The 24,888-nt window shown below is 43.3% G+C and overlaps 1 protein-coding gene across 1 annotated transcript in view; it reads left to right on the top strand.

Annotated features, from left to right (window-relative positions):
* Positions 1-24,888, top strand: part of ADGRV1 (adhesion G protein-coupled receptor V1) — a 253,099-nt gene that overhangs the window by 156,780 nt on the left and 71,431 nt on the right. The window lies entirely within an intron of this gene.

The following is a 24,888-nucleotide window of genomic DNA, read 5'->3' as shown; positions in this document are numbered from 1 at the left end:
AGTTTCCTTTCTTGACAGCTGAATTAGCTATCACTTTCATATTGACACTGAGTATAACAGCCCACTATGAGGCACTCTTTATCCACTTTCCGTAAAGGTATGCTAAGGCAGCTCTGAAACATTCTGCTCCTTCATTCATGTTTCCGCCCCCTCTCAGTAGCTCTGCAAAGGCTGTTCTTTACAATGAATGCATGTAAGGAACAGAAGGATGTGAAACTGTTTTCAGAACTCCTGAATGGGTCATTCTATTCTTGACGTCATAAGAAGTGCACTGAAACATGCTACTTTTGACTAAACAAAGAATAACTATGGTTGAAGCTGTCCCATTATTTTTAAAATAATAAATCATTGTGGTAGTGTTGAGAAACCACTCTTTTAGAACCTTAGAGCTATGAATCAGCACTTGTAAGATGAAGAATTTGGCATAAGAGTATGGAAAAAAAATGTATGTTACTGTGTGGGCCAGCGTTTCCCAAATGTCAGGTTGAGATGGAGTTCACCAGTAGAACATGAAAATAGTGAACAAGGTTGGGGGAACACCAAAACAATGGACAACTGGGGCTTGAACTTACGGATTTCAAAATTCCACTACTGGGCCTCCATATTAACATTTCAAAACAAGTGCAATGAGATCTGCACACAAGTATAAGACAAGTCATGGCTTAAAGTGAAAAGAATAGTGTTGAATTATACTGTGAAGCAGGGATGGGCTTTGTTGGACACCCTTCTTGACTAGGACTAGAGGAGAAATTCTGTGGACATGGATGATGGGTGTTATAGTCCAATAGCTTCTATAGGGCTTTTGATTTTTCATCCCTGCTGCAAACACTATAACTGAGGATATTTACCACTGACAGCAAATAAAAAGTTACAGAATGTAAAATACATAAGATTGTTCAAAGAGGGTGAAAAAATCAGAAAGCAGTAATAGATTGTCTAATAAAAATTGCAGTATTTGTTAAGGTGTTGTAGGTTGTGCCTTGTGGCACATCAACACTTTAAATTAATCTATTCCAGCTTCAAAATCTATAAACTGAATCAGAAATGGCATAAGGCTGGCCAAGTAAAGTTCTGTTTTCAATGCCAGTTAAGCACATGCTTAAATCTTTCACCCTGAAATCAATGGGTTTTTTTAAAAAAAGTGTTTAACTTTGGCAGGATCATTCCCATGGCTATTTAATATCACAATTGCATATATATTGGCTTCTTCTGTACTATAGAAAGCACAAATTAAAGGAAAAAGCAAATGTATGTACAATGAAAATATAGTCTGAAATATTTTAAAACTGAGTATTTCTTCAGAGTTACTTGATACGTCTTGTTGTGGTTGCATGAGCAATTGTATGAGTTGAAATAGTCCAGATTGGTGTTACAGTATAATACCTCTGATGCGTCTGAGCTATGTTACCATGAGAACTTGTGGGTGTTAGCTTGGCATCAGGTTCCGTAAAGGTTGTTCCCAGCAATATGGTAGATAACACTGATGGTATGTCAAGCTTTGCAATCTTGTCTTTGCAAAGCTAACATTACACCCTATTCTGTGCCTCTGCATGCAGGCACAATAAGTTTTTAGATTTGGCTACCTGGCCCTGTTATAGGAAACTCCTGGGGAACTTTCTCTTGAGTGCTGTGCCCCTGTTTGATCAGGAGAGTCTGTCTCTTTGAACAGTTGCCACCTAATGTCACATACAGCAGAAATACAATCTTAGGTCTGAGGCTGTCCTTGCACTACGTAAATTGCATTAAAGGCATTAAGTACATGCTTGTAAAAAACAAAAAACAAAACACCCCAGCTAGCAAGTGTAACTTTTTATACATCCTGGTGTGTGTTGGTGTGGTGGGGATTATGTTGGAGCTGGGATGTGTTCAGCTTCCTGAAGCCACATAGCAATCCATTATTGCAGCGTTTCTCAACCGGTGTTCCGCGGCACACTACTGTGCCGCGAAACACTGGCTGGTGTGCCGCGACGAGAAGGGCGATTTGCACTGTCACGTCGCTGACCCGCCGGAAAGGAAGCCGGCCGGGTCACGACGCGAGGCGAGCGCCCGCGTCGTGACCCGGCCGGCTTCCTTTCCGGCGGGTCAGTGCTGTGTATTGGCGGCCGCCAGGCACGTGACAATGCAAATCGCCCTCCTGGGGAGGAGGAGGCAGGCAGGGAAGGCTGCGCAGGGCTTCCCTTCGCCGGGCCAGAGCGGCGGCGGCTGTCTGGGGCGGCTGGGAGGGAGGCGGCGGCAGCTGCACGCCCGTGTCTGCCCGCCTGGGGTCTGTCCCCGCTCGCTCTGCAGGCTCTGCGCCTGGTGGGTCTGCCTGGCTACCGCGCAGCAGTTCTTCAGTGGCATGCTTTACCGGTACGTCTCCCCTCCAAACTAAACTTAATATAGGGCGGCACAGAGTTGGTGTGCCGCGGGATTTTTTTTCATAGAAAAGTGTGCCGTGGCCCAAAAAAGGTTGAGAAACACTGCATTATTGCATGTGCTTCTCCATACCAGAGGCTGGGGAATTTAAGATGTTTTTAAGAGCGAATTTGTAGCTGATTATCTGAACAGGAGTGCCTGGCGTGCTCTGGTCCATGGGGTCACGAAGAGTCGGGCACGACTAAATGACTAAACATCAACATCTGCACCTTTGCTCATATGTCACTATTGTTAGAGTGAAATCCACATAATTATGAAATACCAGCTGAAGGATGCCAACATACCAAAAAAACTGGGAAAAGCACTTCCCCTGTCAATGGTAACAGCCAAACAGCTCAGACATTCTAATCTGCTTTTTATAAGTTGAAAGTGTGCTCTCCCCCGCCTCCCCCGCCCCACTGCCACAAGAATATTAGCATTTGGTGCAGTTTCCTTTATCCCATTATAAGCACACAAGAGCACCATTTCAGGTTTTGGGTCTGTGGTGTGCTGCTGTTGTTCATTACTAAAACTGCTTTTCATATGTACCTCAAGATCTTGTGCTTCCCTGATCACCACCCTTACAGACTTACTCCAAATCCAAAAAAACAAACAAACAAACCCTTTATCTCTGAGGACCTGTTATATGTAGACAGCTTCCAGAGGTTTTCAGAGTACAGAACTGCAGAGGAACTGCAAGCACCTCAGGGAAAGAATGTAAATAAAGCTCAGCATCTATCACTGCACAAGGAGCTGTTTGGAACAAGCTCTGGCTGTGGTTTTGCCCACCTCATCTTTATCTAAAGCAAAATGGTTTGTGCAACTGTGCTAAGAGCAGTGTGTTTGTTTCAACAGCAAATGCAAAAGTAGGTGAGGCATTGGTTATTTGTTATAACAGAACTTCTGTCTGGAAGTTGTTAGAACTGAAAGCATTTGGGGTCTTGTTGTTGTTTAGTCGTTTAGTCGTGTCCGACTCTTCGTGACCCCATGGACCATAGCACGCCAGGCACTCCTGTCTTGCACTGCCTCCCGCAGTTTGGTCAAACTCATGTTCGTAGCTTCGAGAACACTGTCCAACCATCTCGTCCTCTGTCGTCCCCTTCTCCTAGTGCCCTCAATCTTTCCCAACATCAGGGTCTTTTCCAAGGATTCTTCTCTTCTCATGAGGTGGCCAAAGTATTGGAGCCTCAGCTTCACGATCTGTCCTTCCAGGGAGCACTCAGGGCTGATTTCCTTAAGAATGGATAGGTTTGATCTTCTTGCAGTCCACGGGACTCTCAAGAGTCTCCTCCAGCACCATAATTCAAAAGCATCAATTCTTCGACGATCAGCCTTCTTTATGGTCCAGCTCTCACTTCCATACATTGCTACTGGGAAAACCATAGCTTTAACTATACAGACCTTTGTCGGCAAGGTGATGTCTCTGCTTTTTAAGATGCTGTCTAGGTTTGTCATTGCTTTTCTCCCAAGAAGCAGGCGTCTTTTAATTTCGTGACTGCTGTCACCATCTGCAGTAATCAAGGAGCCCAAGAAGGTGAAATCTCTCACTGCCTCCATTTCTTCCCCTTCTATTTGCCAGGAGGTGATGGGACCAGTGGCCATGATCTTGGTTTTTTTGATGTTGAGCTTCAGACCATATTTTGCGCTCTCCTCTTTCACCCTCATTAAAAGGTTCTTTAATTCCTCCTCGCTTTCTGCCATCAAGGTTGTGTCATCTGCATATCTGAGGTTGTTGATATTTCTTCCGGCAATCTTAATTCCGGCTTGGGATTCATCTAGTCCAGCCTTTCGCATGATGAATTCTGCATATAAGTTAAATAAGCAGGGAGACAATATACAACCTTGTCGTACTCCTTTCCCAATTTTGAACCACTCAGTTGTTCCATATCCAGTTCTGACTGTAGCTTCTTGTCCCACATAGAGATTTCTCAGGAGACAGATGAGGTGATCAGGCACTCCCATTTCTTTAAGAACTTGCCATAGTTTGTTGTGGTCGACACAGTCAAAGGCTTTTGCATAGTCAATGAAGCAGAAGTAGACGTTTTTCTGGAACTCTCTAGCTTTCTCCATAATCCAGCGCATGTTTGCTATTTGGTCTCTGGTTCCTCTGCCTTTTCGAAATCCAGCTTGCACTTCTGGGAGTTCTCGGTCCACATACTGCTTAAGCCTGCCTTGTAGAATTTTAAGCATAACCTTGCTAGCGTGTGAAATGAGCGCAATTGTGCGGTAGTTGGAGCATTCTTTGGCACTGCCCTTCTTTGGAATTGGGATGTAGACTGATCTTCTCCAATCCTCTGGCCATTGCTGAGTTTTCCAAACTTGCTGGCATATTGGGTGTAGCACCTTAACAGCATCATCTTTTAAAATTTTAAATAGTTCAGCTGGAATATCATCACTTCCACTGGCCTTGTTATTAGCAGTGCTTTCTAAGGCCCATTTGACTTCACTCTCCAAGATGTCTGGCTCAAGGTCAGCAACCACACTATCTGGGGTGTACGAGACCTCCATATCTTTCTGGTATAATTCCTCTGTGTATTCTTGCCACCTCTTCTTGATGTCTTCTGCTTCTGTTAGGTCCTTACCACTTTTGTCCTTGATTATGGTAATCTTTGTACAAAATGTTCCTTTCATGTCTCCAATTTTCTTGAACAGATCTCTGGTTTTCCCCATTCTATTGTTTTCCTCTATTTCTTTGCATTGCTCATTTAAGAAGACCCTCTTGTCTCTCCTTGCTGTTTTTTGGAAATCTGCATTCAGTTTCCTGTATCTTTCCCTATCTCCCTTGCATTTTGCTTGCCTCCTCTCCTCCGCTATTTGTAAGGCCTCGTTGGACAGCCATTTTGCTTTCTTGCATTTCCTTTTCCTTGGGATGGTTTTCGTTGCTGCCTCCTGTATAATGTTACGAGCCTCCATCCATAGTTCTTCAGGCACTCTGTCCACCAAATCTAAATCCTTAAACCTGTTCCTCACTTCCACTGTGTATTCATAAGGGATTTGATTCAGATTGTATCTTACTGGCCCAGTGGTTTTTCCTACTTTCTTCAGTTTAAGCTGGAATTTTGCTATAAGAAGCTGATGATCTGAGTTACAGTCAGCTCCAGGTCTTGTTTTTGCTGACTGTATAGAGCTTCTCCATCTTTGGCTGCAGAGAATATAATCAATCTGACTTCGATGCTGCCCATTTGGTGATATCCATGTGTAGAGTCGTCTCTTGTGTTGTTGGAAGAGAGTGTTTGTGATGACCAGCTTGTTCTCTTGACAGAACTCTATTAGCCTTTGCCCTGCTTCATTTTGAACTCCAAGGCCAAACTTGCCAGTTGTTCCTTTTATCTCTTGATTCCCTACTTTAGCATTCCAATCCCCTGTAATGAGAAGAACATCCTTCTTTGGTGTCATTTCTAGAAGTTGTTGTAGGTCTTCATAGAATTGGTCAATTTCACTTTCTTCAGCTCCGGTAGTTGGTGCATAAACTTGGATTACTGTGATGTTAAAAGGTCTGCCTTGGATTCGTATCGAGATCATTCTGTCATTTTTGAGATTGCATCCCATTACAGCTTTTGCCACTCTTTTGTTGACTATGAGGGCCACTCCATTTCTACTACGGGATTCTTGCCCACAGTAGTAGATATGATAGTCACCCGAACTGAATTCGCCCATTCCCTTCCATTTTAGTTCACTGATGCCCAGGATGTCGATATTTATTCTTGTCATCTCATTTTTGACCACATCCAGCTTACCTCCACTCATGGTTCTTACATTCCAGGTTCCTATGCAATATTTTTCTTTACAGCATCGGACTTTCCTTTCGCTTCCAGGCATATCCGCAACTGAGCGTCCTTTCGGCTTTGGCCCAGCCGCTTCATCAGCTCTGAATCTACTTGTACTTGTCCTCCGCTCTTCCTCAGTAGCATGTTGGACGCCTTCCGACCTGAGGGGCTCATCTTCCAGCGTTTGGGGTCTAGAGAGGGGATTATTGTGTAGCTATTTACTGTCACTCTCTGAACATCTCACCAAGCTTAAAAGTTCTCATTTGGTCACAGCTTTCCATTAGAACACCATATGCGAAACGGCAGTAGTCTACCAGGTGGTCGCTTGAGGTGACAGCCTTTTTGGAATCAGTCTGTAACCCAAGAGGTTGGCCCCAATACACCTTGCAGTGTCTCGGTTCAAAGGATGCCAGGGCTTAATGTTTGGTATGTGTGCAGCTTCAGTGCTCAGTCCAAAAGTTGAGTCTCAGCATCCTCTCAGAAATCCAAGGCATCTTGAGACTCCCACCCCCTTTCAGGTCACATGCTGCAGTTGCTTTGGTTAGTCATGACAACATATTTTCCCCTGACCTAGATTATAATCCAAAATGTGACAGTGGTAGTTGGTGGGATTGAATAGCCGCATTTCGTTGCTCATTCTGTGTCGAGGGATACTGCACCTGACAGTTTTTTCCCTAGAAAACATTATAAGAGGCGTTTCTTAAGATTCTAGTTTCATATCGTTCAAGGAAGAATAATTCCTCATCGATTTGGAAATGACTCTCTCACATAAACATGGTCCTTGAACTTCAGATGCATTTTGAAATGCATTTTAAATTGTTCTTCGCTAAGCTGGCTGGTACAGTGAACTATAAAAATAACTCTCAGGCAGCTTTAACTCTCGTGGAAATAAGCTTTTATTTCATTCAAATCAGACTCAGTGGATCACACGGTATTAAGAAGAACAGTAAACATGAATTGCGGGCATAGCCGTGGGGTTCAATCACATCTTCTGCTAGCCTGGATTTACACAGCAACTAATGCTGCAGTTGAACTCATACCTTGTTAACAATGTGTTTTGTCCTAAAAGTGTTACATTTTTCTCTTCCCAAAAAAACACGGGCTGCTGCTAAATGACAGTTTGCCAGCACTGATCGTTAGCAGATTCCTCACGCTTAGAACGGAGAAGAGAGTGCCGTATTCTGAAAGGAGGAACAAAAGCTGGGAGGGAGAGAAAGGAAGATGCTGCTGAGGCTGGAGCGAGCCAGTTTGAGCCGGCACTATTTAGCAATGACGGAGAGAGTAGAGGTGGGGAAGGGGGCGAGGGGGAGGGAAGGCACTCGCTGGGGAAAGGCGGGGGGACGGACGGACGACGCATCTCAGTTCAGCAGGCACTAGCTCCCGAAAGGTTCCTTGCTAAAGCTGCTTTAGCAATACATCATCTCCTTTTAAATGTGTGTTCTTGTTCCCATGATTGTCTGTGGGAGAGAGACTAGGAAGGAGCATGCAGCGCTGCACAGCCTGAAAATCTGAATTCTAACTTCTCTGATTGATTTCCGACTTGCCGTTTGCTTTCCGCTTTTGTGAGTGATGTAATGCTGGCATACCTTCATTAGGTGTGCGATTTTGCGCACAAGTCTTTTTTTAAGCATGAAGAAAGCAAGACAAAAGTTTAAATGTGTGTGGCTACTCTGACCTCCATGGTTAACCATGCTAACGCTCTCATTGGGGGAGGGATGGGGGTTTACAAACACACAACATCGCTACGTTTTACATACATACAATAGAGGGTAGCATGTGTGTTCTATATGGAGATTTAAGTCCAATTCAGGCGTTCGAGTGGACACATGTGGGCTTAAAACAGGTGAGGGGAGAGGGGAGGTCCCCATGTGTGCTGAATCCATTCGCTGGGACAACGATCTGAAGCAAAACCAGCATGTGCTGGGGTATTGAGACACGGCTGCCATGCACCCCACTCCCCTGCTAAAGCCCCCTTGCATTTGGTCAAATGCTTGAATAGGGCTGGGGAATTAACATTTCATCCCGTTTGCTGGGCAGGGTCTGATGTGCTCATGTTGTGGTGCCATTCTTCATTCCCCATCAGTTTAAGAAGTGATCTGATAGTTGCTACTGTCACTTTTACCATACGCAGCTGATAAACAGGATGTACTACTGAACACTTTGTGAACTATCGGCCAGTTCCTGTGACTACTGCTCACAAGATTACCGTACCACCTCTAAAAATCAGCCTGAGAATTTAGTTACATGCAGCTTTCAGTGCATGGTTGTTATCAAGCCCTCTTCTGCCTTTTGCAGAGTTGGAAGCAGGCTGTGAGGGAAGTAGGCTAATTTGTAATTGTTATGACATGCTCTGTTTTTTTGTCAGTGGCAGATATTTTGTCAGTGGCAGATATTTTGTCAGATATTCAGTTTCCTTGTCCTCCCTTCCCCAAGTACCAGATAATAAGCAATTTCTTAATTTTAGCATGAAGCTGATATGCTACCGTAAGTATTTTGCACCTTTGTTTGATAGGTCAGATTTCCTTATCTACTGACACTCTTTAGCAGGGGTAGGCAACCTAAGGCCCGTGGGCCAGATGCGGCCCAATCGCCTTCTCAGTCCAGCCCATGGACGGTCCAGAAATCAGCTTGCATTTACATGAGTAGAATGTGTCCTTTTATTTAAAATGCATCTCTGGGTTATTTCTGGGGCATAGGAATTCGTTCACCCCCCCCCCCCCAAAAAATATAGTCTGGCCCACCACATGGTCTGAGGGATGGTGGGCCAGCCCACGACTGAAAAAGCTTGCTGACCCCTGCTCTTTAGCAAGGTCATCAACATTCAATATGGCCTCTAGCAGAGTATGGTACCTCTAGTGTCTTTTTGATCATGCTCCTCTGTTGTAAGAACTAGAGTCTTCTCTTGCCAGTTTATTTGCCTCAGGCCAAATTCAGAGTTCAAAAATGGAGAAACGCAGAACAGTGTGCACTCATTTATGCCATGTTGAACTGTATTCATTGCTCACTGTGAGCCAGGGATCTGGAAGACGCAGCTGCTTCACATATGCCACGTTATCTACTTTGTACATACATTGCTTCCACATGGGTGGGGGGGGGGAAGCATGCATATTGCCTGGATACCATCATATCTGATTAATTGGATGGCATGTGTATCCATTTTGCTGGCCAGCTGAGGCTTCATATTGTGTGATAAATAAACCTTTAACAACATATTCATGGACCAGAAAGGCAACACAGGAGGATCTGTGCATTTATGCAGGGAAATTCCTGGCATGTCCTGGTTTTTGGGTGTCAAAATGGCTTTAGGGGGGAATTTTGCCAAATCAGCAAAATGTCAGGGGAAACCCAGGTATATGGCAATGTGATGGAAATAGCGGTGGAAACGGCTCAAAAAGCTTTAAATCACTATTTGGGGGTGAAGGAGGTTTCCCCCCAAAGTTTAACCATTTGGGTTTGTTCCCCCATAATGCTCAACAGTTTTGATGGGTTTCTTTAAAAAAAGGTTGGGGTCTTCCTAAAACAAAAAAAGCTCAGCGCGTGTCAGGAATTTTACTTTTTGATATATGGCAGCCCTATGGGGTGGTTGCTTGCCTACTGCAATTCCCATTCCAGCCAACAATCTGAAAATTGGGGTCTGGGCATGGAACAGCATCAGGAAGCATACACTTCATACCTCGTCTCTGCCATTAACTCACTAGGTGGCCTCAGGTAGGCTGGGGGGTGGGTGGGTAGGATATGACTATTTTGCTTTTTCATTTTTCATTTTTCTTTTCTTCAGTTAAGTTCTCCACATTTCCACATTAGTTTGCAACTTTAATTTTCTCAACAACCCTTTTATTTAATCAGGCTTTTTGTGTGAATTATGCACATTTTTTTGCAAAGCAATTCCCCCTAATTTAACACACATTTGCATGTTAGTTTTGCTCACACACACATTTTATGCACACATTACCTTTGAGTGCATTTTTGCACACATTATTTGGCATTGCAATATTCAGAGAAGTGCAGATTTCTAAGGATGGCTTCATTGGGGGGGTTGCAAATTGTTTTAAGAAAGTGCAAATTGGTTAGATTCACCTTTAAATGTGAATTGAATCCAATTTCTCCCCCATCTCTAATGTCAGGTGAGCTACTCTATTTCCATCACAAAATCTTAGGAAGTCCAAGCTAATGTAGAAGGCTTTGTAAGAAACAGGCATGGGCTGGCACAAGCAGAATCTGGAGGCATCACACAGGCCTTTGCTGCTTCATACATCATAAGAAACCATAGTTGTGCATAAGAGAAGTGAGCCATGGTGAGTCGTGAGCTCACAGGTTTCCCCTTCTAATTCCTCTTTAATGCACCAGCTCTGACATTCCACAGGAAGCTTCCCTGACTGGCTGCCAGTCTTCCCATGATATAGGTACATGCATGGGCAGACCCATAGCCAGTCAGGAAGCTGCCCATTTAACTTTGAGGGCTCTCAGATTTCCCATACACAGCTTCCCCTAGGCGGCATGGTTCTTGTATTGTCATGGGAGGATGTTATCAGGAAGCTTATCCCAGCAGTTAATGCAAAATAGTTGGGTTTAGCTATATTGGGAGCACTATACATGTGCTAGAAAGTAAAAGTTTCAGTATTTCCTGTTTCAGACCACTGATAGGTACATCAAATCAATTGCAGGAAGACTTAGCTTTAAAGAAACTTATTGATGTTAGATGAGCTCATTTCAGCATGCTGATGCTTTTCAAGCATTCGGGAAGATATCCTGGGTTGTGATATTGAATTTGCATTTCTTGTACTGACTTTAAACATGGGATTTTGTGTTTGTTTCCAGTAATTGCATAATGGCCACACACACACACTGCTTCTGAACTGAGACAGTGTGAAAAGGCTTAGCTGAATTTTTGCCACTGATAGCAGGTTGCAGAATCTTTGTTAACAATACACAAGCAGCGAGATGTGATATTCAGAAAATGATAGTGTACATAGGCATAATCCACTTTTCAAAGGGGGTCACAGAGAGTGCCCCTGAGCTGAATGGAAGCATTAACAGTAGATATAGCCCTGATTTCCTGCAATTATTTTGTAGTTGCTTGCACCATTCGGAAACAAATTATTTTGCTCTACATCCACACCACCCCCTTGCTAAGCTCTTCTTTTGCGTTGTCCTTGTCAGTATTATTCAGGACCTACAAATTAATTGCCTGTTAGCCCTGAACTGTTTCTGTTCACACTTTGGCTGAATGAATGGTGAGGCACTGCTCTGACACAAATCATGTGTAAATGAGACCTTTTGTCTGGTACTATAGCAAGGTACCTGGTAGTTCATGGTATTAAGTGCAACATTAGAGGCCTGCAGTCAGTCAGGGTTCTTTTTCAATCAGTTTGTATGCTTCTCACCCCTCGATTCTTGACCATGTGCAACTTTTTTCTACCCATTCCCTCTCCCATCAGATTCTTTCACATTTCTTCTCTTCCTCTCACTGCTATTTGGACCACCCCTTCCATCACATTTCCTAAGCCTTCTGCTGCCTGGTTTCCTTGGCACACTGTCTTGTCAGCCTTCCTGGTTCCTACCTTCCTCGGTTTATGTGACATCTCCTCCTCCTTTTCTACTGTTTTCTGCCTGTCCTGCCTTTCCCTGGGAGCTGAGCAGCTCGGTCAGTGGAAGCCAGACATTTTTATGCCTGCCTCACCCATCTGTGACATTAGGGTTAGCAGTTGCTTTGCCACTTCCTCCCCCAAACATTTTTCTTGCAGTACTTCGATTCATGTGTTAAAGCATCTAGTCTTTTTAACTAAAGACTGACCACAGTCATAATATACTTACTACAGTAGTCCTGTTGTCCTCATTGGAACATTTCCAAGCACTGGTGTTGAGGATCAATCCAGAACAGGCACCCCCAAACTTCGGCCCTCCAGATGTTTTGGACTACAATTCCCATCTTCCCCGACCACTGGTCCTGTTAGCTAGGGATCATGGGAGTTGTAGGCCAAAATATCTGGTGCGCCGCAGTTTGGGGATGCCTGATCCAGAAGATAGGCTAGGAAGCAATGAAAAAGGCAAAGAGTAAAATGTGAACTGTGGTAAAGGTGTCTGGCTTTTGCCTCTTCATTGAGGCAAGTTCTGTCTAGGATTGTCAAGTGTGCCTTTTACGATCTAAAGAGAAGCCAGAGTGTAACTGCCCCTTCTACAATCTCTTTAAAGAACAAGAGGAAAAAGCAGGAGACAGTAAGAGAAATTCTTTGGGGCACACAATTTTCCAAATAAAGTCCTTAAGGTGAAAGCTAGTTTGTTTGGTGCTGTGTTGTTGTTTTTTTACAGCTTTTATATTTATAGCACTGTGATGTTCTCAGGTTGAATATAGCAATGCAAACGATTCCATTGCAATATATAAGCTTTCCTGTATTCTACACAGGTTCTCAGTGTGAATGGGGTAACTGTGCCCCTGAAGGACCAGGTGCACAGCCTGGTGGTCATTTTGGACTCACAGCTGTCCATGGAGGCACAGGTTAATTCTGTGTCCAGGGCGGCTGTCTACCAGCTCCATCTGGTACACTGGCTGAGACCCTACCTGCCCGCAGACTATCTCGCCAGAGATATCTCCTGCTTGGACTACTGCAATGCGCTCTATGTGGGGCTACCTATGAAGGTGACTAGGAAACTAAAACTAATCCAGAATGCGGCAGCTAGACTAGTGACTGGGAGTGGCCGCCAGGACCATATAACACCAGTCCTGAGAGATCTACACTGGCTCCCAGTACGTTTTTGAGCACAATTCAAAGTGTTGGTACTGACCTTTAAAGCCCTAAACAGCCTCGGTCCTGTATACCTGAAGGAGCGTCTCCACCCCGATCATTCAGCCCAAACACTGAGATCCAGCACCGAGGGCCTTCTGGCGGTTCCCTCATTGTGAGAAGTGGGGTTACAGGGAACCAGACGGAGGGCCTTCTCGGTAGTGGCACCTGCCCTGTGGAATGCCCTTCCATCAGATGTCAAGGCAATAAGCAACTTTTTTTTTTTAGAAGACAACTGAAGGCGGTTTAGGGAAGTTTTTAATGTTTGATGCTGTACTGTTTTTAATATTTGGTTGGAAGCCACCCAGAGTAGCTGGGGAAACCCAGCCAGATGGGCGGGGTATAAATAATATATTATTATTATTATTATTATCCCCTTCATGGATCAATGCCTTGTCGTGGCGAAGGGGCTTGAATAACTCAGAGAAGCTATGAGCTATGCCATGCAGGGCCACCCAAGATGGACAGGTCATAGTGGAGAGTTTTGACTAAACGTGATCCACCTGGAGAAGGAACTGGCAAGCCACTCCAGTATCCCTGCCAAGAAAACTCCATGGACAAAGACAACAGGCATATAAAAGTTATGACGCTGGAAGATGAGCCCCTCAGGTCGGAAGGCGTCCAACATGCTACTGAGGAAGAGCGGAGGACAAGTACAAGTAGATTCAGAGCTGATGAAGCGGCTGGGCCAAAGCCGAAAGGACGCTCAGTTGCGGATATGCCTGGAAGCGAAAGGAAAGTCCGATGCTGTAAAGAAAAATATTGCATAGGAACCTGGAATGTAAGAACCATGAGTGGAGGTAAGCTGGATGTGGTCAAAAATGAGATGACAAGAATAAATATCGACATCCTGGGCATCAGTGAACTAAAATGGAAGGGAATGGGCGAATTCAGTTCGGGTGACTATCATATCTACTACTGTGGGCAAGAATCCTGTAGCAGAAATGGAGTGGCCCTCATAGTCAACAAAAGAGTGGCAAAAGCTGTAATGGGATGCAATCTCAAAAATGACAGAATGATCTCGATACGAATCCAAGGCAGACCTTTTAACATCACAGTAATCCAAGTTTATGCACCAACTACCAGTGCTGAAGAAAGTGAAATTGACCAATTCTATGAAGACCTACAACAACTTCTAGAAATGACACCAAAGAAGGATGTTCTTCTCATTACAGGGGATTGGAATGCTAAAGTAGGGAATCAAGAGATAAAAGGAACAACTGGCAAGTTTGGCCTTGGAGTTCAAAATGAAGCAGGGCAAAGGCTAATAGAGTTCTGTCAAGAGAACAAGCTGGTCATCACAAACACTCTCTTCCAACAACACAAGAGACGACTCTACACATGGATATCACCAAATGGGCAGCATCGAAGTCAGATTGATTATATTCTCTGCAGCCAAAGATGGAGAAGCTCTATACAGTCAGCAAAAACAAGACCTGGAGCTGACTGTAACTCAGATCATCAGCTTCTTATAGCAAAATTCCAGCTTAAACTGAAGAAAGTAGGAAAAACCACTGGGCCAGTAAGATACAATCTGAATCAAATCCCTTATGAATACACAGTGGAAGTGAGGAACAGGTTTAAGGATTTAGATTTGGTGGACAGAGTGCCTGAAGAACTATGGATGGAGGCTCGTAACATTATACAGGAGGCAGCAACAAAAACCATCCCAAGGAAAAGGAAATGCAAGAAAGCAAAATGGCTATCCAACGAGGCCTTACAAATAGCGGAGGAGAGGAGGCAAGCAAAATGCAAGGGAGATAGGGAAAGATACAGGAAACTGAATGCAGATTTCCAAAAAACAGCAAGGAGAGACAAGAGGGTCTTCTTAAATGAGCAATGCAAAGAAATAGAGGAAAACAATAGAATGGGGAAAACCAGAGATCTGTTCAAGAAAATTGGAGATATGAAAGGAACATTTCGTACAAAGATTACCATAATCAAGGACAAAAGTGGTAAGGACCTAACAGAAGCAGAAGACATCAAGAAGAGGTGGCAAGAATACACAGAGGAATTATACCAGAAAGATATGGAGGTCTCGTACACCCCAGGTAGTGTGGTTGCTGACCTTGAGCCAGACATCTTGGAGAGTGAAGTCAAATGGGCCTTAGAAAGCATTGCTAATAACAAGGCCAGTGGAAGTGATGATATTCCAGCTGAACTATTTAAAATTTTAAAAGATGATGCTGTTAAGGTGCTACACCCAATATGCCAGCAAGTTTGGAAAACTCAGCAATGGCCAGAGGATTGGAGAAGATCAGTCTACATCCCAATTCCAAAGAAGGGCAGTGCCAAAGAATGCTCCAACTACCGCACAATTGCGCTCATTTCACACGCTAGCAAGGTTATGCTTAAAATTCTACAAGGCAGGCTTAGGCAGTATGTGGACCGAGAACTCCCAGAAGTGCAAGCTGGATTTCGAAAGGGCAGAGGAACCAGAGACCAAATAGCAAACATGCGCTGGATTATGGAGAAAGCTAGAGAGTTCCAGAAAAACGTCTACTTCTGCTTCATTGACTATGCAAAAGCCTTTGACTGTGTCGACCACAGCAAACTATGGCAAGTTCTTAAAGAAATGGGAGTGCCTGATCACCTCATCTGTCTCCTGAGAAATCTCTATGTGGGACAAGAAGCTACAGTTAGAACTGGATATGGAACAACTGATTGGTTCAAAATTGGGAAAGGAGTACGACAAGGTTGTATATTGTCTCCCTGCTTATTTAACTTATATGCAGAATTCATCATGCGAAAGGCTGGACTAGATGAATCCCAAGCCGGAATTAAGATTGCCGGAAGAAATATCAACAACCTCAGATATGCAGATGACACAACCTTGATGGCAGAAAGCGAGGAGGAATTAAAGAACCTTTTAATGAGGGTGAAAGAGGAGAGCGCAAAATATGGTCTGAAGCTCAACATCAAAAAAACCAAGATCATGGCCACTGGTCCCATCACCTCCTGGCAAATAGAAGGGGAAGAAATGGAGGCAGTGAGAGATTTTACTTTCTTGGGCTCCTTGATCACTGCAGATGGTGACAGCAGTCACGAAATTAAAAGACGCCTGCTTCTTGGGAGAAAAGCAATGACAAACCTAGACAGCATCTTAAAAAGCAGAGACATCACTTTGCCGACAAAGGTCCGTATAGTTAAAGCTATGGTTTTCCCAGTAGTGATGTATGGAAGTGAGAGCTGGACCATAAAGAAGGCTGATCGTCGAAGAATTGATGCTTTTGAATTATGGTGCTGGAGGAGACTCTTGAGAGTCCCGTGGACTGCAAGAAGATCAAACCTATCCATTCTTAAGGAAATCAGCCCTGAGTGCTCCCTGGAAGGACAGATCGTGAAGCTGAGGCTCCAATACTTTGGCCACCTCATGAGAAGAGAAGAATCCTTGGAAAAGACCCTGATGTTGGGAAAGATTGAGGGCACTAGGAGAAGGGGACGACAGAGGACGAGATGGTTGGACAGTGTTCTCGAAGCTACGAACATGAGTTTGACCAAACTGCGGGAGGCAGTGCAAGACAGGAGTGCCTGGCGTGCTATGGTCCATGGGGTCACGAAGAGTCGGACACGACTAAACGACTAGACAACAACAAATTATTATTATTATTATTATTATTAATTATTATTATTATTATTATTAAGCTTCAGCAGAGAGATGCCAGGTCATCCCCCTGTTTTGTAGCATTGGGCAGAAAACAAACAGGCTGAGTTCTTGGTGGGCCATTGTATGTGTCTGGCAGACTGTGTTTGGTTACATGTACAGGCCTGCAACAAATCATGGGAACACAGTGTTAGATGCAGTGGACTTCCGCAGTCTTTGGTGAAACTGCCAACTTTGAACCAAGCACTTTAATGTAAAAAAACCACACATTGCATAGGAGCACTTGACAAACTAGCTAGCTAATGTTTGTCAGCATTTTTTTAACAGAGATCAGATTTTGAGCCTTGGGTTTGCATCAGGTTATTCATCTTAATTGCTGTTTATAGAAGAGTGTCTGGAATGTATGGATATGTATGACAATGCCCTTAACCCTCTTCACACCTAAATATAAAAACATATTCATTGCCAAAGGAGAACGGGGTGGGACACACCCTTCCAGTGCACTGTGTAAACAACTGCTCTTTCAAGTAGCTAGAAAATGTCAACAGTTATATAAGTCATTGCTTCATTAGCTAATTTTTTAGCTATGCAGGAACTACATATTCAGGAGCACATAGGAGACATTGCCAAGGACAAGGACTGTATAATAGTTCAACTGAATCAGATTATGATTTTTCACAAATAAAAACCAAATGGTGGAAGTGATCAGTAAGTGCATTTTTTGCACAACTACATGAACTTAAGTCCTGGCTTGTGAAGTTATGTTGGCACTGAAGGAAATCTCCCTGTTTTCTGGTGTCTATCTCTGAAAAAATCACTGTTGCTGTTTTGTCCGTTCTCTCTCTCTGTCTGTCTCTTTTCTGGATGCCTTTTAAAAATTGTCCTAGTGTGAGTTGCTAGCATTTGTTGTTCTGTAGGTTTTAGCTTAGTCCCCTCAAGTATCTAGAGGCTTAGTATCTGGGTGGGTGAGCCTTAGTTTAGTGCCCCTGTAAGTACGGGTATATGCATGTATGAAGATATCAAAGCACGCTGCAGTGTGCAGCCTGACATTTCAACCCATTCCAGAGTGAGCTATATTTCAAACTGTCTAATATATTGTTAAGATCATTTATATTCTAGCATATCTGAAACCCATAGAACAAAAAAAACCCTTTTAGCATTTAAATCTGTAGAGGTTGATTCAGAGGGCAAGGGAAGAACCCATGGGTGGAAACTGTAGGGAAGCAGATTTGAGCTAAACATCAGGGGAAACTTCCTTATGGTAACAGCTGCTTGACACTGGAACAGATTTCCTCAGGAGAAGGTGAACACTCCTTTGCTGGAGGTATTTAAGCAGAATCTGGATAGCCATCTGCCAAGAGTGCTGTAATTGCACAGGTGGCACCGTGGTCTAAACCACTGAGCCTCTTGGGTTTACTGATCAGAAGGTCAGCAGTTCAAATCCCCACAACAGGGTGAGCTCCTTTTGCTTTGTCCCAGCTCCTGCCAACTTAGCAGTTCGAAAGCATGCCTATGCAAGCAGATAAATAGGTATCACTGCAGCGGGAAAGTAAACAGCATTTCCGTGCGCTCTGGTTTCCGTCGCGGTGTTCCGTTGTGCCAGAAGTGGTTTATTCATGCTGGCCACATGACCTGGAAAGCTGTCTGTGGACAAACACTGGTTCCCGCGGCCTCAAAGTGAGATGAGCGCCGTAACCCCATAGTCACCTTTGACTGGACTTAACTGTCCAAGGGTCCTTTACCTTTTTAATTGCAGCCTGCATTGTAGATTCTGCATTGAGCAGCTGGTTGGATTAGATGACCTCTGAGGTTCCTCCCAAACCTGTAAAATTGTAAAAAAATTCCTTCAGTAGCACCTTAAAGACCAACTAAGTTTATATTTTGGTATGAGCTTTCGTGTGCATGCACACTTCTTCAGATACACTAGAAACAGAAGTGTCGACACTTCTGTTTCTAGTGTATCTGAAGAAGTGTGCATGCACACGAAAGCTCATACCAAAATATAAACTTAGTTGGTCTTTAAGGTGCTACTGAAGGAATTTTTTTATTTTGCTTCGACTCAGACCAACACGGCTACCTACCTGTAACTGTAAAATTGTATTATTCATTTACTTTGACAGGATGTAGAAATGCAGCACACAATCGTTTCATGTCATGGGGTGTATGGGCTGGAGCTTGTGAAGTGGAATATTGGGATAAGAAAGAGGCATTGCAAGCACATCCCTATTTTCATCTATGAGTTTGAGCAGGCATCATGTCCAAACCTAAGCATTTACTTAGTAGTGTACCAAATTTTGGGTTATTGCCAATCTGCAGCAAATCAATATATCTGAATAACATGAAAGTATTTGCTGCTCATTACTGTGAGGTGATGAATACAGGTTCACAAGCTAACTCTTTAGTGCTAAATATATTTAGATTTTTTTTTATTTCAACAGGATTTCATTTCAGGTGCATATGTGTAACCCAGTGCTCTATGAGCGTGTGAAGCCAGATCACTTCCTTTGAAAGAATCCCATTGATTTAGGATTTTAGGATTATGGCCATTGCTGTAAAGCAATTCCCAATTTATCTCTCCAGCCTGCACAATTATAACTTCTAGTGTAAAAAAAAAAGTACATTGAAACTTAGACCCTGCCTTTACCTCAGAAAATGAAGAATGTCGGTTATTACTTAATTCATTCATTCCTTAAAAGTATTATTGTTCTTTACTTATTTTCCATGTCTACACTGTGCCTTCCATGGCTCAAGGTGGTTATTTATAAGAGGAAACTGGCTTGGATTTCCTGTTAATATCCATTCAGCTACACATTCCTGTGTGTGTCTATTTCTATGTACACTTTTGTCCTAGCTTTTTTATATCGCTTCAAGAATTTCATCCACTCCAACAATATTCTCAGTAGTAGAAGAGAATGTATTTTAAAGTGTTGGCTTTTTAAACAAAGGTTATTGTGAAAAGTTCCACCACAGAACACTTCCCATATTTCTTTTAGTGTAGCAAAATATAAACTCACTCTAAAGGCTCATCCGGGAAAATGTTAACCATCCCAAACCTTCCAAATATTCAAGTCACCTCCCCAAACCTTCAAATTTATCTCTTTCCTCCCCTTGCCAATTTCCCATGATGTTCACTGCTTGAAAATGTGCCATGTAGCTCCTAGGAACAGAGAACTCTGAAGGCTTTGGTAGCCCAGGAATGAGAGTTTGGCTCTCTCTCTTCAGTCCTCCCTAGATTGATGGTACATTTCTTGAAACAATAAGGGCCAGAAGTTTACTGGATGCATACCATGAGATATAGATATATGTACCATGAGTTAGAGAACCCAGAGCATCTATATGCTTTTGTGTGTGCATGCTCTTCAGGTAGGTGTGCTGGAAGGACGCATTTCATCACTAAAAACCCTATATCAGAATGTTTTGCTATTTAAAAAGTAAATATATTTCTTTTGTTAGGAATATAGGAAGCTGCCTTATACTGAGACTACTGGTGCATTTAACTGAGTATTTGCATTGACTGGCAGTGACTTTCTAGGGTTTTAGCCAGGGGTTCTCCCAACCGTATCTGAAGATGCCAGGGATTGAACCTGGCACCTTTCACATATAAAGAATGTGATGTACCAGTGAGCCTCAGCACTTCACCTTGTTCGTCACCCAAAATAAATAATACACACATGCATACACATGCATAAGCAGAAAGAACTTATGCCTGGACACTGTGTGAAGGACAAAATTTCATATTTCGAGGCATGTCAATCTGAAGAACCACTTGACCTTGCAAGGGGTCTTTGCAGGGACAGAGGAACCAGGTGTGAGCAGAACACCAATGCACACCATTTCACTTCAGTTCCTAGCCATGTTCTTCTATAAAACCAACTAAATAAATACATTTTTAAAAATGCCTTTTGGCTTTTCCTCTGCTTTTGGTTGTTTCATGTGCTTAAGTTGAATAGATCTAGTGTTGCGTCGTACTTTAACAAAAGGGAGCATTATTGGGGTTCTCAAATGATCTCGGCGGTTTGTTTTAAGCCTTTCTGCAAGAAATAGCGACGGATTAACACCAGCTGTTTTGAAAGATTATATTTTCTATTATTAGTGTTAGTAAATAACATTAATGATCTCGCTGCTATTTTTGAAGCTGTAGTTAACCGAAACGGAAGCATTACCAGGGCATTTTCTTTAAAGCGAATTCATGAAGCTCAATAGGAAATAATATGATCTTGAGAAGAAATGTTCCAAAACCAACATTTTTCACAGTAGACACATGCTGATATTTTCTCCTTCCTAGTAAGAATTTATTTTTACTCTAAATGATCACAGTTAGAGGAAAACATTGAAGAAAGATCTGTATATTTTATCAGGTGCCTGGAAATGTCAAACTGACCAGTGTTGGCGTCTGAGTGAGTCAGTTGTATTTATTTATTAAATTTCTGTACTTATCCACAGAAAAGCTTTCTGAGCAGTTTTACAAGAAGGAGCTGCAGATCACTGGCAGAGCATCTGCTTTGCACACAAAAGATTTACATATGGACTGGGCGAGCTGCAGCCCAGGACCACATAGTCTAGGAGGGCCTCAGTCTCTTGCTAATTTGTTTTTTTTTCCTTCAAAAAGGAAGGTTTTACTATCTAGAATTCTAGGCCCAGTTGCCTATGCATGTCATGCATACTGGTCATGCATACCGGTGAAAGTATGGCTGAGCTGATCCTGAACTACTTCAGTGAACTTTGAAATAGATTTCAGTGATGCTTTTGAATTATGGTGCTGGAGGAGACACTTGAGAGTCCCATGGACTGCAAGAAGATCAAACCTATCCATTCTTAAGGAAATTAGCCCCGAGTGCTCACTGGAAGGACAGATCCTGAAGCTGAGGCTCCAATACTTTGGCCACCTCATGAGAAGAGAAGACTCCCTGGAAAAGACCCTGATGCTGGGAAAGATTGAGGGCACTAGGAGAAGGGGACAACGTGGGCAGTGTTCTCGAAGCTACGAACATGAGTTTGACCAAGCTGCAGGAGGCAGTGGGAAATAGAAGTGCCTGGCATGCTCTGGTCCATGGGGTCACGAAGAGTCGGACACGAATAAACGACTAAACAACAACAAAATGTAGAGGACAATCATATGACAATGCAGCCAATATGGCTGGAAAGTATAAAGGCATTCAGCAAAAAGTTCTGGAAAGGAACAAGTTTGCAAAGTTTATTCCATGTGTTGGATATTCCCTAAATCTAGTTGGATGAACTGCAGTTGATTCATGCCTGGATGCAATGAGTTTATTTATTGCCAGAATTAACTATCTTTATTGTTTTTTCTCTGCTTCTACAAAAAGATGAGCAGTGCTAAAAAAATTCTTGTCTCTTGAGTCAAAGGTTCCTAAACATTAATCAGACACAAAATTATGAAATCAATATCACAATATGGACTTCAAACCGGTTTGGAACAATGTATTAATATATCACCCAGCCCTAATCTAAACTAGTGCTTTTAATTACAGATGTCACCAGAACCTGTATATCCATGCTTAGGATATGAGCTTCAGGGTCTTAGAATGCTTTTCTCAAGAAAGCAGCATTAAAAAACCCAAACTCTTATCCAGCTTGGATTTTAAATCCAAGCTAAAGAGGAATTCACTTTTTCTAAAATGGCCCCAGATTTCTAGCATACCATGTTAGTTTTTTCTTGTTGTTATCTTTCCTGAAGGAGAAGGATGTGTAGGTTCATATTTATGTACATATATGTATGTCATCAGACGCGGGTGGCACAGTGGGTTAAACCACTGAGCCTAGGGCTTGCTGATCAGAAGGTCAGCGGTTCGAATTCCCACAACGGGGTGAGCTCCCATTGCTTGGTCCCAGCTCCTGCCAACCTAGCAGTTCGAAAGCACGTCAAAGGGCAAGTAGATAAAGATACAGCGGGAAGGTAAAGTGCATTTCTGTGTGTTGCTCTGGTTCTCCAGAAGCAGCTTTGACATGCTGGCCACATGACCTGGAAGCTGTACGCCGGCTCCCTTGACCAATAAGGCCAAGAAGAGTGACCTGGAGTCGGTCACAACTGGACCTAATGCTCAGGGGTTCCTTTACCTTTACCTTTATGTATGTCATATTTTTTTGAAACTAGGCTCTCTTAGATATTTTGCTACTATGTTATTTTAATTTATTTTTTAATATTGGTTTTAATTAATTAACTACTAATTAGATTTCTATACCACACTTCATCTGAGGATCACAGGCCTGTTTACAATATAAAAACACAATAATACATACCATAGTAACAAACAAGAACAATTTCACCACCACCATCCCCAATTTAAAAGGCCATGGAGTGTTCAATTAGACAAAGGCCTGGGAGAAAACAAATGTCAATTGTTTTTGTTATATTGTTGTTTTGGTTTTTACACTGTAAACTGCACTAGAAATTGTATGTTGAAAGACAGTACAGAAATATCATGAACAGGTAAACAATCTCTGCCTTATTTGGATAGCGTTTTTGGCCCTCATCCAGCTCATTACTTATTCCAAACAACAATTCGGAGATTTCTCTTGCCTTGTGGGACTTGAGGAGAAGGAGAGGTAATTGAGTGTCATCAGCATGCTGATGATTCTGTACTCCAAATTCTTTGATGACCTCCCCAAGCACTTTCATGTACCCATAGGGGACGTTACAGAACCCTGCAGCACCCCACAGGAAAACTCCTGCAAGAAAGAACAGCAGCATCTTTTGAAACATACCCAAGCAGGATCACACCTCCTGCAAGGGAGTGCCGTTAACCTTGCAGTGTTTACATTCAGCAGTAATCAAGCATGCTCATTTTCTTTTCTTTTCTTTTGCTTTTTACAAGCTGAGATGTTTCAAGTGCAAAATAATTTTCAGCTATGTGTTCATTTCACAATGCAGATGTCATTCCCTACGTGTCACAGAACAAGAAAATATAGTTCTCAGGATGCACTTTGAGCTCTGTGTTAAGTTTAACTAGGCTTCCCATATGTCAGGAAAATTCCTGACATGTCCTAAAAATGGCATTGGGGATTTAGCCAGGAATGGCAGGGAAAATGCAGAAAAGAGCTCAACAACTTTGTGGGTGTCAGAAAGGAGACACACACTGCCAGAAAAGGGAGCCACCTCCCAGTGTTGCAGCACACTTTGGACTGCTGTAGCCTAGTTGCGCCCTTCTGACTCTATGCCCGGGACAATGGCATAGGGCCTCCATAAAGCAAAAATTGTCGATTGAACAGTCTCAAATGTAACTTCGCCTGAAGCAACTTGCACCAGTAAAATCTGTGGAAATCTTCTTACCTGTCCATGTAAGAAGCAGAAATGATTGTAATGTATGTTGCAATCAACCTGAAGCTCCTTCGTGTTGTCTCCCTTTGCTCTGCCCTCTTCCTACCTCTTCTGGTCCTGGGAGACCAGTGGGGAGGGGGAGCTGGTCACAGCAGGATGGGGAGACTCCCTGGCTTCTTCAGCAGCTTGTCTGATCTCTGCCTCTTGGCCCCCCTCCTCTCCAGACTTACTTCTGTCTCTGATTCTGGAATGCTGTCTGCCAAGCCTCTTCCTGCTCACTAAACCCTGTTACATCTTCAGCTTCCAACACCACCTCCTCCCAGTCTGCTCCCTCTTCTCCCTCTGACCACTCATTATCATCCCACCACTACTCCCCTGGTCCTGAGCCTTCCTCCTTTGGGGATTCCCCAGCTGGCTCCTCCCACCATTCCTCTGCATCCAGCCAGTCCATGACAAATACTCCTTGTTGTACTCTGCAACTGTACTCAGTCTTTAGTTCTTGAGAATGGGTTTTCTCTGCTTTATGAAATTCTCCCCTTGGGGAGGCATGTCTAGCACCAGCACAATGTTTTTAGCAGCAGGTGGAACATATTCACCAAGGCTTTGGGATCATGACTTTCTGCTTATCTTTTGCGTGTGGAGACCCTTTAGCCTGGCCTAGAAATAAATTCAGACTGGACTCAATTTTTGGTTTGGTTTTTGGCAGAATTTAGGCCACAACATTATTGATTACAAATCAAGTGAGAGGTTGCATAGGCTCTGGTTCGACTAGCTCCCTGCACCGATGCAGGCAGCGCTGACCCTGGGCACCAACCATAGGTCAGCCTTGGGACAGAGGCAAGCAGGGGTGTCTGCCATGCCTCCACCCAGATAAGCTCTGAACTCAGGCTCAGGTCACAACCCTGCTCGGGGAAGACCAACCATGAGTCCATGGATCTCTTCTTAAAGGAATACCCAACGCTAGGCATCCTGCCACCCCTATCCACAAGAACCAGAACCAATCAGCCAAGTGGGGAAAATTCCTGCTGTGCCCCTGTCCCAATGACAGGTGACACACGACGGCAT

This window comes from Zootoca vivipara, chromosome 10 (assembly GCF_965207765.1).
Source record: "Zootoca vivipara chromosome 10, rZooViv2.hap1.1, whole genome shotgun sequence".
NCBI lineage: Eukaryota > Metazoa > Chordata > Lepidosauria > Squamata > Lacertidae > Zootoca > Zootoca vivipara.
Note: the sequence above shows the minus strand (reverse complement) of the source record. Positions and strands in the feature narration are given on the sequence as shown.